Here is a 14,299-nt window from a genome sequence, read left to right as displayed (position 1 = left end):
GATGAAAACTTTTTGTTGACCAGGTTTCTTGTAGCGCGATTATAGCGGGTTGACAAGTCAAAGTGATTGCCGAACAGAATACAAACACAAGACTAATTACCGGTGACAAATACCAACATAATCTAATTATAACAAGACTAGCTTAAAAAAGTATAGGTGATACATGTCACTTTAAGTGAACCACGTGTTGGCTTAAGTACTAAACACTCTCAAGACTTACTGTCAAAACGCATAATGCCCATTACGCCTAAAACCTAATGTTTGCAAACCAACATTTGCCTTGAGAACGTTTCTGCTGAAACAAATCGTCTTCATCTGAAATAAGAATAGGAAATTCTTCACTCATAGTGCCAGCTCTATCTCACTTTCCACTTTTTGACAAAGCAAATATGTCTGATTACTTTATGTGAAAAATCTTTTGAATAAGCACAATCAAGTGACAATTTGCTGTGGTTCCACAGTGCTTACAATATTGGTCACTGATGTTGGTCCCGTTGTTATGGCAGCTATTTATTTATTTAATGAGGTTTATATAGCCTTGGCATGATTCTAGGGTATCAGAGTGCTTTACATTAGTAGATGTTTTACAAATAGTGAGTATAATTACACATTTGGCATAAGATCAAGAAGAAACAATGGTTGAGCAAGCGGGCAGACAAATAGCAGGGGAGAAGTACAGGGAGAAGATAAGGTTTGAGTTCATGTCTTGGCGGCCGATTGACCTCCTGTTAATTGAGTGGGGGTTGAGGAGGAGATCATTTAGCTGTCTCTTGAAGCTTAAGGGATGGTTTGTTCTGATATGTAATGTAATCAAGTTCCAGATTTTTGGGGCATTACTCAAGAAGGAGCGAGACAGAGATCTCTGTTCGTGGGCTTTAGGTGGGATAAGGAGTAAGGTATTGAAGCTTCTTAGGTTCCTTGACTGGCTTGCTTTTTTTAGTTTTGAGGTAGGGTAAGCTGGCTTCTCAGTGTGAAGGGCTTTGTGTGTGAGACAGGCAGCTCTAAAGCTGCAGAAAGCTTTATTAAGGAGCCATTTAAGTTATTTTGGGGCAGGGGAGATGTGATCATACTTTTTGATTCCTGTGACAATTCTGGCTGCTGCATTGAGAGTGGTTCTAGGAGGTGTGAGGTGGGATTTCATGGTGTCTGTGAGGATGGCATTCCAGTAGTCTAATCTTGACAACACCATCGCTTGTGTGGCAGATTTGAGGTCGCTCAATGGTAAGTAGGGTTTGATTTTGTTCAGAAGCTTCAGGACTACGGAAACACCCTCTACGCCGGAACCACAGCCAAGCTACAGAAAAGACTCCAACGCATCCAGAACGCATCCGCTCGACTCATCCTGGATAGCCCCCGACGCAGCCACATCTCCGGCCACCTGAAGGACCTGCACTGGCTCCCCGTCAACAAGAGGATCACGTTCAGGCTCCTCACCCACGCACACAAGTCTCTCCATGACCTGGGCCCCAAGTACCTCAACGACCGCCTGACCTTCCACATGCCCACCCGCCAGCTACGGTCTGCCAGCCTTGCCCTCGCCGCCGTACCACGCATCCGAAGAGCCACCGCCGGAGGCAGATCCTTCTCCTACCTGGCGGCCAAGACATGGAACTCCCTCCCCATCCACCTTCGGCTGACCCAGGACCACTTCGCCTTCAGGAGACAACTCAAGACCTGGCTGTTCGAGCAGTAGCGGACCCCTTCCCCCAAGCACCTTGAGACCCTTCCGGGTGAGTAGCGTGCTATACAAATATTATGATTGATTGATTGATTGATTGGTTGTAGAAGGCACTCTTTGAACTGTTGTGTCACTAGACTTTTGTTTTATGCGGACCTTAGGCCTCCTATCATATCACCCTCACATATTGATTCCTACCCCATCTCTGACCCTCACCTCTCCACCCCAGTCACAACCCCCCTCCCCCCTCATCTTCCTGTTCAGTCAGGCACCTGGCTAGTTTGATTATGCCTCTTCTCATCCTATCCCCTAGTTCCCTAGGGTCTTGCCTCACCTGTTTCCTTTCCAGCGCCTCCGGGACCATCTCCTTGCACTCCTCATTTTTGTAACCCCTTTCCTATGACATGGCACTCTCAAGTAACATGCATCACACTTTTATTTCCACCTCCCTCCAGCTCCACTAAGCTCTATATGGATACTAATTTATTCACAGCCTCACTCTCGCACCTGGAGCCTACAGTCTGTAACGCATGTAAAATCATGTATCCCACTAACTTGTCTAAGGACGCAGCAAAAAACTTGTAAACATCGACTCCTTAAATCACACCCAAAAACCCTTGTCTCTGAACCTTTTTCTGCATAAAAAGAGGAGCTTTAATCTGTGATCTTATCTTCTATATCCAAAGGTGCGCCCAATGGAGAAGCACTTTATACTCACTACTCACACTCACCACATCCCAAAAAACTCCCATGGTCTAAGAATTACGGTTGCCCATTCACCAGCTTATATGTTTGAAGCTACTATCTCCCTCTACAATAAAGGAACTATCTTTATCCAATACGCTACTCACAACCTCGACCTGTTCTCTTCATTTTTTCTCCATCCTAAAAAAACTTGGTGAACAACAAGAAATCCGCCCCCTCCCGAAACCATCCTACACCTCCTGCCACTCCCTTGGTCCCTCACCCCACGTCCATCCCCAACATAGATGGCCTTCCTGTCCCTTCCCTCTCCACCCCCCACTCCTCTAATGATATCTGCTTACCTGACACTAACCCATCATTCCTTATACTGTGTCTGATCTGCCCCCTATCATGCGTCAAACCTGCCCTCACCTCCACTGCCCTCCCAGAGTAGCTAGCCCCGGGATACACATCTCTGACAATCTCATAATCACCCCTTCCTTACCCATATCTACCAAAATTCTAGCAACAGACACAAAACCTTCATCATAGACTCATCTTCCTCACAGTCTGGTACTGAATTTTTAACATATTGAACAAAAAAGGGGGGACCAAGGAGCTATAAAGGTCCAGTGTCCATGCTCCTAATATAAGTCTATTAATCAACAGGAGGACAAAGTTCCTAGATCAGGGTGCAAAAGTCACCCATGGATAAAGGTGCAAATAGTCACCGGCAAGGGTGCAAAAGTCATCCATGTGTCAAGGTGCAAAAAGTCACCAACAGGGGTGCAAAAGTCACCCATGTATCAGGGTGCTGACAGTCACCCATTTTTTTAAAACAAAGAAAAGAGGTAGATTAAAGTAATCCTAGGTGTAAAAAAGTCCTAATGTGAGGGGAAATAATTCTACATCCTCTGTTGCCCTCACACACCCCGGGGGGTGTCATGCTTCATCATCGGGCGTTTGCTCCTCGTAGGGCCGGCGCTGCAATTCCCTACGGGTCCCCCGAAGGGTCACTTTGTCGGAGATCTTTTTTTGGATTGCCGGATGATGCATGCGGGTGTGTGGGGATTGGGTAAAAGGAGGGTAAATCAATTTATGTGCACGTGATACTTATAAAAAATGACTGACCCAAAAGGGCCCATTCGGCCTAGGTATCAAAAGTCAAGGCCAACATGTTTCGCGCCTCTGTTGCCCGGAGGTCATTGGCGCTTCTTCAGGACCACAGTAATAAAAAAACAGTGTAGTGTACGTGCTATATTAAGTAAAGATTAAAATGAGAACCCTCTTAACTCAGCCAGGGCGGGTCTGTATACCCTCAGAGTGGTTACAGCTGCTACATGGAAGCCGCTCCTGGGTAACACCTAGGAAAAGGAAAAACAAAGTAAACCACAAGTGCGCATCGATGACATCTTAAGCTTCACAGAATGTCATTTTTATGCACACATCCTTCCAAACAGAAAATATAAGCAGACACACGGGACCAGTCCAAAAAGGGGCGGGGGTCGCTGTTCAAAAAAGCCATAGGCTAGATTGATATTTTAAGTGGTAAAGTACAGCACCTAGACTAAGCTTAGGGATTTTGATAGCGGATGGCAACAATGTGACAGTAATGTAATGTACTGAAATCGGCAGCACTATCTACATGTGGAATAAGTATATAACCATCAGCATGCTTACCAAGGACTCGTTACGAGTGCTCATCCGATCGTAAAGTCAGAAGGACACCCACGTATGGTCGGGCTATGGAAACAAGCCAGGACATATAACAGGACGTGAACCACAAGGGTCCCATATAGTCAATAGGTAAAGGTTGTTGGCTTTTAACAAGTATCTAGAATGTACTTACAATTTTATATGGGTGCTGCCTCTTGTGCACCTAACCCTGACTCGACCGGAGGCTTGCCGAAAAGAAATACAGGCGGCAAACCGCAACAATTAAAGGTTCGGGTCAGGAGAACGGCGGTTTAAATAACCGGTGAAACCTCTCAGCATTATGACTCAATGCGCATGTGCAGCATGGCGGCGCCACCGCGCATGTGTATCAATTGGGCATACTAATCCCTCGCTCATGCGCACTCGCTTGATGAAGGTAAAAGGATATCGTTGCCGGTAATGATGTGCAATAGCCATCAACACTAAGAAAACATATTCCGGTCAGACACCCTCTGCCGTCTCGAGTATCACCATTATGGCCAATGTCCCAAATTCATTCCTGTGTTACACTGGGTGTAACAGTACCATAACTCAGAGTCAATAAACCCAACTCCTAAACCTTCCATACCCCGGGTCAGAAAATTGCACTGCAAGGATAGGGAGTTGGATCTCCTAAATAAAGGGACTAAAGTGTATGTCCTAACATCTGTGACTACAGGGAATTAGTCAGAAGGAACATTACTATGAATAATAAGGCTGGGTATACTGGAATTTTTAACCCCTGATAGTAGTCAGCCCCCTCACTAGCCAGTGTCCGCATGTAGCCACTTAATGTGCCCTCCCTTATTGCCCATCAAATATTGCTCCTTCCATAACTCTTCCTTGCCTCAGATGGCTCTCACTGGCCAACCTCTTCCCGTGACTATCCCTTCGAACACCCCTTCCCACACAACTTCCTGCCTCAAGTCTCTGACCCTCACACCTACTCCTCTCTTGGTTTCAAGTTGGAAGAGATCTCCCTGGCTATCCTACAACGCAAGTCCGACATTAAAAGCATTCTACTCCTCACCTCGAAACTAGCACAAAAAGTGCATCTATGCAATTCTTTTGACTCAAACATTCATAAACACGCCTTTCCCACATACCTCGACTCTAGACATCCAGCACGTCACCCCCTCAAAAAGCTCTCCTCTGACTGACATGAATATTCTCTCGTTCCTACGACTCAACATTCGTCGACAATACTCGAGGTCATTAAAGCTGACCCACACAGAGAACCCACAACTAATCTAAGAGCCTTAAATACCATAACAAACTCACACTAGTGTCCATCTCCCACAAATCCCCAGTCAACACCAATTCTAAGCTCAAATGCATCCTCAATTGCAGATCCACTGTAAAACACGCAGCAGATATTACTGCCCTCATTCTCGACCAAGAGCCAGATCTAATGTTGACTGAAACCTGGCTAAATGTCTCCTCTGCCATCTGTCTTGACCTACTTGTCCTGCCTAACTATGAAATGTTTAGGCTAGATAGATCTTGCGGGCAAGGGGGGATTGCTTGCAACTATCGCAGCAATCTGGTGGTTACACAACTCCATTCTGCTCCTCTCCCTGTGTATGAATACCTATGCATCGAGGCCATGATAAAAACCAGACAGGTCTGAAATTCCACTTTTTCTATCATCCCCTCAGAGACAATATTTCCTTTATTGAACAGATTATGCAAATTATCACCACCAACGCAGATCATCATGGCACGCAGATCTTCCTTGGAGATTTTAACCTTCACTGTAACGACTTTAATGACCTTTACGTAGATAGTCTCAAATCTTTCCTGACCGAACTCGATCTAACCCCGATAATGTGACAGCCCTACACTTCTCAAAGGAGCTACCCTAGATCTAATAATTGGCAATGAAATTCATCTAATTTGACTCTGTCGTCCCTTGTGACTGGACTGATCACCACTGCATCAACTTCCTCATTGTAGTAAGGCTTATAGGTCCATTGTCGACAATTGCTAAATTAGCATGAGCTTCGCTGTCATGAGGCTGCTTTTGCGCACAACACTGCAAGCATATATTTCACAAGACTTTCTTTGTGCCCCTTTCCACATGAGAACTGTCTACCTAGCAGGTTCTTTGCTGTGCTCTCAGGTTTAGTCTGCACACGATGTTTAAGGTTAAACAACAATGCCCCTTGTTATTCTGTTCTGATCTGTCCCTCACACCTAACATAACATGCTATACACAGCTGCACTTCTGGAAATTGTGTATTTTTATATTGCAAGCACAACCTGTTTTTTACACACACACAGAGACACCTTTCCAGAGAGAAGACCTGTGTTTGTCCTGCAATGTGAACATTGCATCTAGGCCTTGAGGTATGGAGGTCTGCTGACAAAGCCCAGAGGTATTTTGTTATATAATAAACTATCTCTTGTCACGGGGAGGGTGGTTAGGTTGTTCCGTCCTTTTTGATTGTTTTCTAACATGACATCCCCGTTTGTATTCTATGGAATTGTAACAATGCTGACTATATTGTGTTTATGCATTCTGCTGCTAGTGTTGGCTTGTGTACTGCACCATAGAGCGCGTTAGTTGAAGTAAACATTTTAAACTATACCGCATCTCAGATTACTCGCATTGTGGACAAGTATGAGTGGCTAAGCGAAAGAGTGTCTGGCTCCCGCAATTCCCAAGATCGAGTTACGTGTTCTGGGTTGCCTAATCATTGGTAGCTCCACTGTAGATGGAGAACGTATGAGACACTATAGCTAGTGGGTTAGGGATTTTGGGTACGGATGTGGTAGGTTGGTACACCACCTATTCAATGAGGTCCTGTTTTCCTGAGCATAGTTCTGTGTATGTGCAGAATCTCCCCAATATGGCGCCACCAACGTTTGGTCTGGTTCTTATCTGTAAGATGCTTGAGTAGTGCTTGTGCTTGTCCACAAAACCCTCACGTCCACCTCTGGAGGTGGCTGTGATGGGACAGCCTCTTATATTGAAGTTTTTAAAGGTTCTTTCAAGCTTGAAGTTAAATAAAAAAGGTTACTCTCTCTTCTTAGCCCTTGCTGTGCTGCCTCTCGTTAAGTTGTACATCCTACTTTTGTGATGGGGCATGACATTGCAGCACACATTCGTGCCCCGCTCAAGGACTACTTAAGGAATTGTGGAGTCAATTTAATTTTTGTAGTTGAAACGGATCCAACATATCCGTTCAAAGTCTTTTATTCTTGGGCCACCTTCCCGGCAGTTGAAGTGAATGATAATCTGTTTCATGAGTATACCGCCTCTGTAGTTCCGGTCGCGTATTGTCCATATCAGACCTTAGAGGTTCCGCTATTGCCTTGGCAACACCGATTTTGGTTTAATGGCGCCCTTTCTCACATATTTACACCTGTCCGTTTAGGTCCTTTATCCATTGAAGGAGCCTCATGGCCGGTGTTAGCTGGGTATGCACCGCAACTGCGTGGGATAACAAAGGCTAATCTCAATGAGTTGCGGGTGTTGCATACTTCCTTAATTCGTGTTTATAGAGCTGTTATACTGTTAGTTTCCCATGCTGTTGAGGCAGCTCCACCTGAGGTTGTCGCACAACCTGCCGGGACTGGTGGTGTGACTATCAGTCCATTATGGTTAATTCAGTAATGGGCAAGCATCCGACAAATAAGGATGAACTGCCTTATTGGTATGCAGAAATATTTGGACAGCTCAAGGCTGTTTTTCTTAATACCGCTCCTGTAGAGAAACACCGAATTTTAACTATTAGTTTGCCTAAGGATTTGATTCCAGAGTTAGCTGATTGGAACACCTGGGGAAAGGTGTTTTCAGCTGTATACTCAAAGTGTTTTGGCACACCATCCATGACTGTCCTCCCCTCCATGATAAAGCGTGATCAAGATGAACACGGGGCTGAAGCGGCTGTGAACTGGGGATGTGTCTGGTGGGAGTATTCAACAAGGTGGCTGAGTTGATTCTTGCCAATGTCAAGGGCAATGCTGTGAGATTCCAATTGGCTAATGGCTTGGCGGCTGTCCCTGAACTTGACAAACCACGTGAATTTCCAAGAATTATTGCACAGGCTTATAAAACCATTGGCTGCAATAGTTTGAGGAACAAACCTTTTAAACAAGTGCAAACACAGGCTCAGCCTAAGGTTCCATCTGATACAGATGGATGCCCAGTCTTTTCTAAAAAGAACTGGAGAAATAAGAAAAAGGGGCAACAACAACAACAGAAACAAGGCTTGCGTTCTAGTTCCCCAACACATGAATCGTCTGAGCGTACTTATGACTTGCGCAACCGTGCAAATATTAAGACTTCTGATAGATTTAAAGTCCATGATCAGCATTCTCCTCGTTCTTCACAGGACCCATCCAGCTCACAAGCTGGTGGTGGGGATCGCCAGGATCATGGCAAGAGTCAATGGGCTCCAAGGACACATGATCAACCTCGTCAGTTTGACACCAAGGGGAAGCAGGAAGAGCAACCAAGTTTCCGAGCCCCTTTTTAAAAGAAAAAAGTTGCTGCTTTAACAGCGAGATATGCCTCAGACAGTCAGAACACGACTACTGGATTGGACTTGGGCGGCTACCGCCCAAGACAGCGCAGCAGAAGTTACAATAGTGCAGGAGGCACTACCTCCTTGTCTGGAGGTGACACCAACTGAAACATTCATTACTGTGGAGACAGCCGACACACGGGTAGCCCCTCGGGATCAGCTGTACGAAAAAGTTTTTCATATAGAGGGTGACATTGAGCGTGTAATCACTGAGATATTTTGGGTGAATCTGACCGATTTCTATGACATTTTGCTAGCGGAGGCCAACTCGCCCCCACCTTTTGTTCTGGCAGCGGCTCACGGGGAGAACATGATGCTTCCTAGTTTTTCATGTTACGTTGCCAAGAAGCATGCAGAGGATTTTGCAGCTGAGTGGGCTTTGGCCCTTGATCCGGCTGTGTAGCGCAATCAGGTTGGCTAGGAGAAAGATTCACCACCACATGATATTCCATTACGGTCGATGCCTCAACCGCAACCCCAATATCCCATTAGACGGGAAGCTAAAGTTCATGTCGCCAACATTCTCACTCAGTAGGAATATCAAGGAGTGATTGAGACGTGTATATCGCCAATGAATAATCTGCTCTTTACTGTATTCAAACGGGATGGGTCAGACCGCATGGTTTTTGATTACCGGCATTTGAACTCCCATTGCCGGACCTTTGCGATACAGAATACCCATAGTTCTGCCTTGGTAGGAAGCATAGTTCGTAAAAAATACAAAACAACCCTTGATATTTCAAATGTTTTTTCAGTCATAATCTGTTCCCTGAATGCAGCCAATGGACTGCATTCACAACAGGTGGAATACAGAAAAAATACCTGTGTTTGCCAATGGGCTACAAAAATCTACCTCACAGACGACAAATTATGGCCACATCTGTGCCAAGTTGACCGCTTAATTCTGCACTTTGCAGATTACGGTTTCAAGTTTAATTTTGCCAAATCTCACATCACACTGAAAAAACTTCAGTCCTTGCTGGGATTTTTACATTTTGGGCGTTCTTATATTCCCGAATATGCCCAGCGTATCAAGCTACTTTATGCCTTGATACAACCTACTTTTTCAAAAGCCAGCTGGTTACCGGAACATTCTGCTATATTACTTTCTTTGCAATCTGATTTGCTTGAATCTAAATACTTGTTGACATGCGATAACCACACTAACCTGGTGATACGAATCATACTAGGTGCGGTGGGTTTTACTTACTTGACGTACAATGAAGGAGACACAGTGCCAATCGCATATTAATCACATTTGTACACTTCAGCCGAAATGAGGTGTTTAACTGTCGAGAAAGTTTTGACAGCTGTCTAAATGGCGGTTCTGAAAAAACGCGCCCTGGCCCAGGGAAAACGAATTTTGGTGGTTGCACCTTACCCTGCCTTAGAGGTAGTAACGAAGACAAGTGTGCCAAACTCAAAAGCTTTACATCCCTGTTGGACACAATGGGCTACTTCTTTGACATCCCCGGATGTCACTTTTATCTTTGACGTGTCTCTTCAGGCACAGGAATTCTTGGAGTATGAACATATTCATTCACCTCCTTTGTTTTTACTTCCTTTGGAAGACTATGTGTGTATTATTTACACCGATGGTGTGGCGCAACCGGCGACAGGTGATGTCCCGCCACAGATTCGACCACTCAACGTCTGAGATGTCCCTCCCGAGGAGATCCTCCCAAGTAATCATGTAACGGGGGCGAGGCGCCACTGCGGAAGGGAGCAGAAGGTTGTAGAGGAAGGCGATGACTCCTTTCATGGAGGAGGTGCGCAAGAGGAAGGCCTCAAAGGCGGAGGGGGGTCTCGTGGCCGCGGCATTGACCGCAGGGGACGTAGCCCAATGGATCAGTTGGGGGTGGCGGAAGTGCTCGGACCGCAGCACTCCGTAGTCCCGCATACAATTGTCAAAGGTGAGAGAAGCGTGGCCATGAAACAGATGTGTGACGGCACGACATCCTCCCTCCCGCAAAACGTCAAAAGGCCCTTCATGTAGCGCTGGCGGGAAGGCAGGGTTAAAGTGTATGGGCGTAAAGGGAGAGGGGAACGTAGTCCAGCGCTCATCACCAGTCACCGTGTCCCAGACCTTTAGAGTAGTGCTAGTGGGGGTACTAATGTACGCATTCCTGGGCCTGTCATGTTTGGGCTTCCATGCCAGGTCCCAAATCGATCGACCCGCTACACATCTGTCCATGTGCAGCCAGTGCTTCTCCGAGAGTTGTTGGGACCACTCCACTAATACCCGCAGTTGCGCTGCTTTGTAGTATAAGTGCATATCAGGGAGGCCCACCCCTCCCTCTCTCCGCGGCCGGCGAAGAGTGGCAAAGGAGAAGCGTGCCCGACACCCCTGCCTGACAAACCATAGCATCTGGGTCTTAAGACGACGGAAGAAGTCAGTCTCAAGCGGTATAGGGAGTGCCTGGAAAAGATATACAAATTTGGGAAGAAGAACCATTTTAAGGGCGTGAATTCTACCCAGCCACGAGATGTACCTCGGTTTCCAGTGCTCCAGGTCCGCCCGAGTCTGTGCCAGCAGCGGGGGGAAGTTTGCGGCATACAGCTGCCCAATCGAGGGAGTCAGCCGGACCCCGAGGTACAGGATAGAGCGGGAGGACCATGACAAGGGGGTGATGGGCCGCAATTGATCCACCTCTGCCGCAGAAAGCGTGAGATTAAGTACAAAGGACTTATCGTAGTTGACTTTGAAGCCGGCCACTTCCTCGAAGCGCAGCAAAACTTGCTGGACGTGCGGGAGGGAACGGGCTGGGTCCTCAATAGAGAGGAGGACATCATCCGCAAACAAGGTGATCTTATGCTGCTCACCGGAAAATGGAAGGCCCCGTATCCCTTCATGCTCACGTATCGCAAGCGCCAGCAGCTCAATACTTAGGGCGAAAAGCAGGGGGGAGAGGGGACAGCCCTGCCTAGTGCCTCGCGAGTGCGAGAAAAAGGCAGAAAGGTGACCGTTGACCGCTACTCAGTCAAATTATCTTTATTCGATTTAGTTAAAAATCATACAAAGAGCATACAAATGTATTATATACAAGTAAAATACAATTAAACAGTTTCATTACAATCGAATACATATGACAGGGTGTTACAATGAAAACAAAAATAAAAAATCTGTAAAAACAGTTTATACAGGGAGATTTGCTAAATTCCTGCATGATCTAGATCTAGCAGCCACCACTAAAAAATTTGCCATGCAAAATGTAATGCGGATATTTTTCAATGATTGTAGGTAAAACATGGCTGGTCTCACCTGGGAGAAGCCAGCTTCCCTTAAAACAGGTAACAAATGTTTTTTTCTCTGTTCAGAAAAAAAATCACAAAACATAATAAAGTGCATGGTGTCTTGTGCAGAAAAGTTATCACATGCACAGGGTGGTGCTAGATCTGGTTTTGTCCAAGTATTGAAACTGCCCAAATAAAAATGGATAAGAGTAAACCTGAATTTCGTTAAAAGAAACCTGTGAAATGGATTGGTGACAAAACATAAATAATATTCAAGTGCAGGTGAGTTAACTAGCAGATAATGGCGTCTTACTGTTGGCTTTAACAGTTCAGTTTCTTCTCGGCTCATTCTTGCCTTTAGCATAAATTGTTTTTTAATGGTATCCACATCTTGTTTAGTTATGTCAGAAGGGTCAGTAAATAAATCTGGCCGTCCCAGATTCATAAAAGTTTTTTTCAAATAAGCCAGCCATGGGATTGCACTACTATGCTCCAAGCACATAACATCTTTCATGATCAGATGATTTAGGGTTAATTCTGTATTTAGCCAAGTCTTGAGCCAGTATATTAGGGGCGCCAGTTTTAACCTATCGTGGACATAGTCCATTCCTACCTCCGCGTGAATGGAAAAAGTCGGTGTCGATTGGGGAAGGCACAAAAGAGAGCGTAAAAATCTATTTTCTGCCTTCTGGATGTTTTCCAAACGTACATAACCCCATAAATGCGCGCCATAAAGCGCCACAGAGAAGCATTTACTGTTATACACCTTTAAGATGGCTTCCATCGGTCTGTGGCCCAACCTTTTGGCAAAGCCCAAGAGGGCAGTTGATGTCCTTATCACCGCTAGGCTTTTGGCCCTTACCTGGGGTCCCCAGGTACCCTTGTTGTCAAAAAGCACACCCAGGTAGGGAAAAACGGGAACTCTAGAGACTACTTCTCCCTTGCATCTAAATGTTTTTGCACTGGCTCTTTTATTTTGCGGTCCAACGACCATAGTGTGTGATTTATTTGAATTAACCTTCAAATCAAGACGGTCCATGAAGGTACCAAATGCATCCAAAAGCTGTTGGAGACGGTATGTAACGTTTACAATGAATTTTTTACAACGCACTACCATTACAACGCAGGCATTACCACGCATACCATTACAACGCATTGCGCTGGGGGGCGCTCTAGGATAGGGAATACGTTTAATTTTCTATCCAACACCTTCCCTAGTGTCCACGGGGACTGGAGTTGGAATAGAAAATTATACTTACCACTATCCAGCACCTCAAAGCGCTATGCGTTGTAACGGTATTCGTTGTAAATACCGCGTTGTAAAGGTATGCGTGGTAAAAGTATGCGTTGTAACGTCATACATCCGTTGGAGACAGACTCCAGTACGGGCTATAAGTACTGCGTCGTCCGCGTATAGGAGAGCAGGGATCTTAACCTCTCCTACACGCGGAACGTCTCTCGCAGCCCCCTCTAAATGATTGCCTAGGTCGTTGATGTAGATTGTGAAAAGCAGGGGTGCTAGTATGCAACCCTGCCTAACACCCCGCCTCGAGTTAAAGCGGGACGTACATCTACCTTCTTTTGTGACCCTCACCACAGCAAAAAGCTCTTGATGGAGTGAGGCCATGAACCTGACCAGGGCCTCGTCAATCCCTATCCACAAGAGGGTATCCCAAAGCTTGGACCTGTTGACCAAATCGAAGGCCGAGGAGAGGTCCATGAATGCTAAGTACAAGGACCCCCCCTTGGCCACCGTGTACTTTGAGATCAACAAGTGCAAGTTAGAGCACTGCTCAATCGTGCCTCTTTTCTCTCTGAAACCGTACTGGATATCGGCCAAGCCACCACAACCTTCCAGACTATCCCTTAACCTAGCCAAAAGCACTCTACCCAAGATCTTTATTGAAGAGTCCAGAAGGGATATAGGCCGATAGCACCCCAGATCGTTCCTTTGCCCCTTTTTAAATATGGGGACTATAGTAGAAGTCACCCATGTAGTGGGGGGGGGGGGGGGGTACTATTTGCAGCTGTAAATACATTTGCTAGGATACGGGCCCATAGTTCTGGTGAATGAATATAAAAATCAGCCGGTACCCCATCCGGGCCAGGGGCTTTATTCCTAGTAGTGGCGCGGATTGCTTTCTCAACCTCGACCCTGTTGAAGTGCAAAGGAATAGCCTCAGGGAAGGTCGTGTTAAGTGGTTGGGTGATGGTACCATTATCTCCATAAACGGAACTAAAATGTGCTAACCACTTGTCATCTGGGATGACACAATCCGTATCTAGGTTGGGTGAGTCGGAGAAGTAAGGCTGGTTGATTACAGACCAAAATTGTCTGCTGTCCCGCAAGATATCGATAGAGGTTAAATTCTCCCAAGCCTCCTGTTTGATCTTATCCTGTCTGTTCTTAATAGCTCTTTTATATTCTTTTCTTAGAATTGCAACCAATGCCCGGTCCCTAGGGTTTGCTTTAAGA

Source organism: Lissotriton helveticus, chromosome 7, assembly GCF_964261635.1.
Source record: "Lissotriton helveticus chromosome 7, aLisHel1.1, whole genome shotgun sequence".
NCBI lineage: Eukaryota > Metazoa > Chordata > Amphibia > Caudata > Salamandridae > Lissotriton > Lissotriton helveticus.
This window is presented reverse-complemented; position numbering follows the sequence as displayed.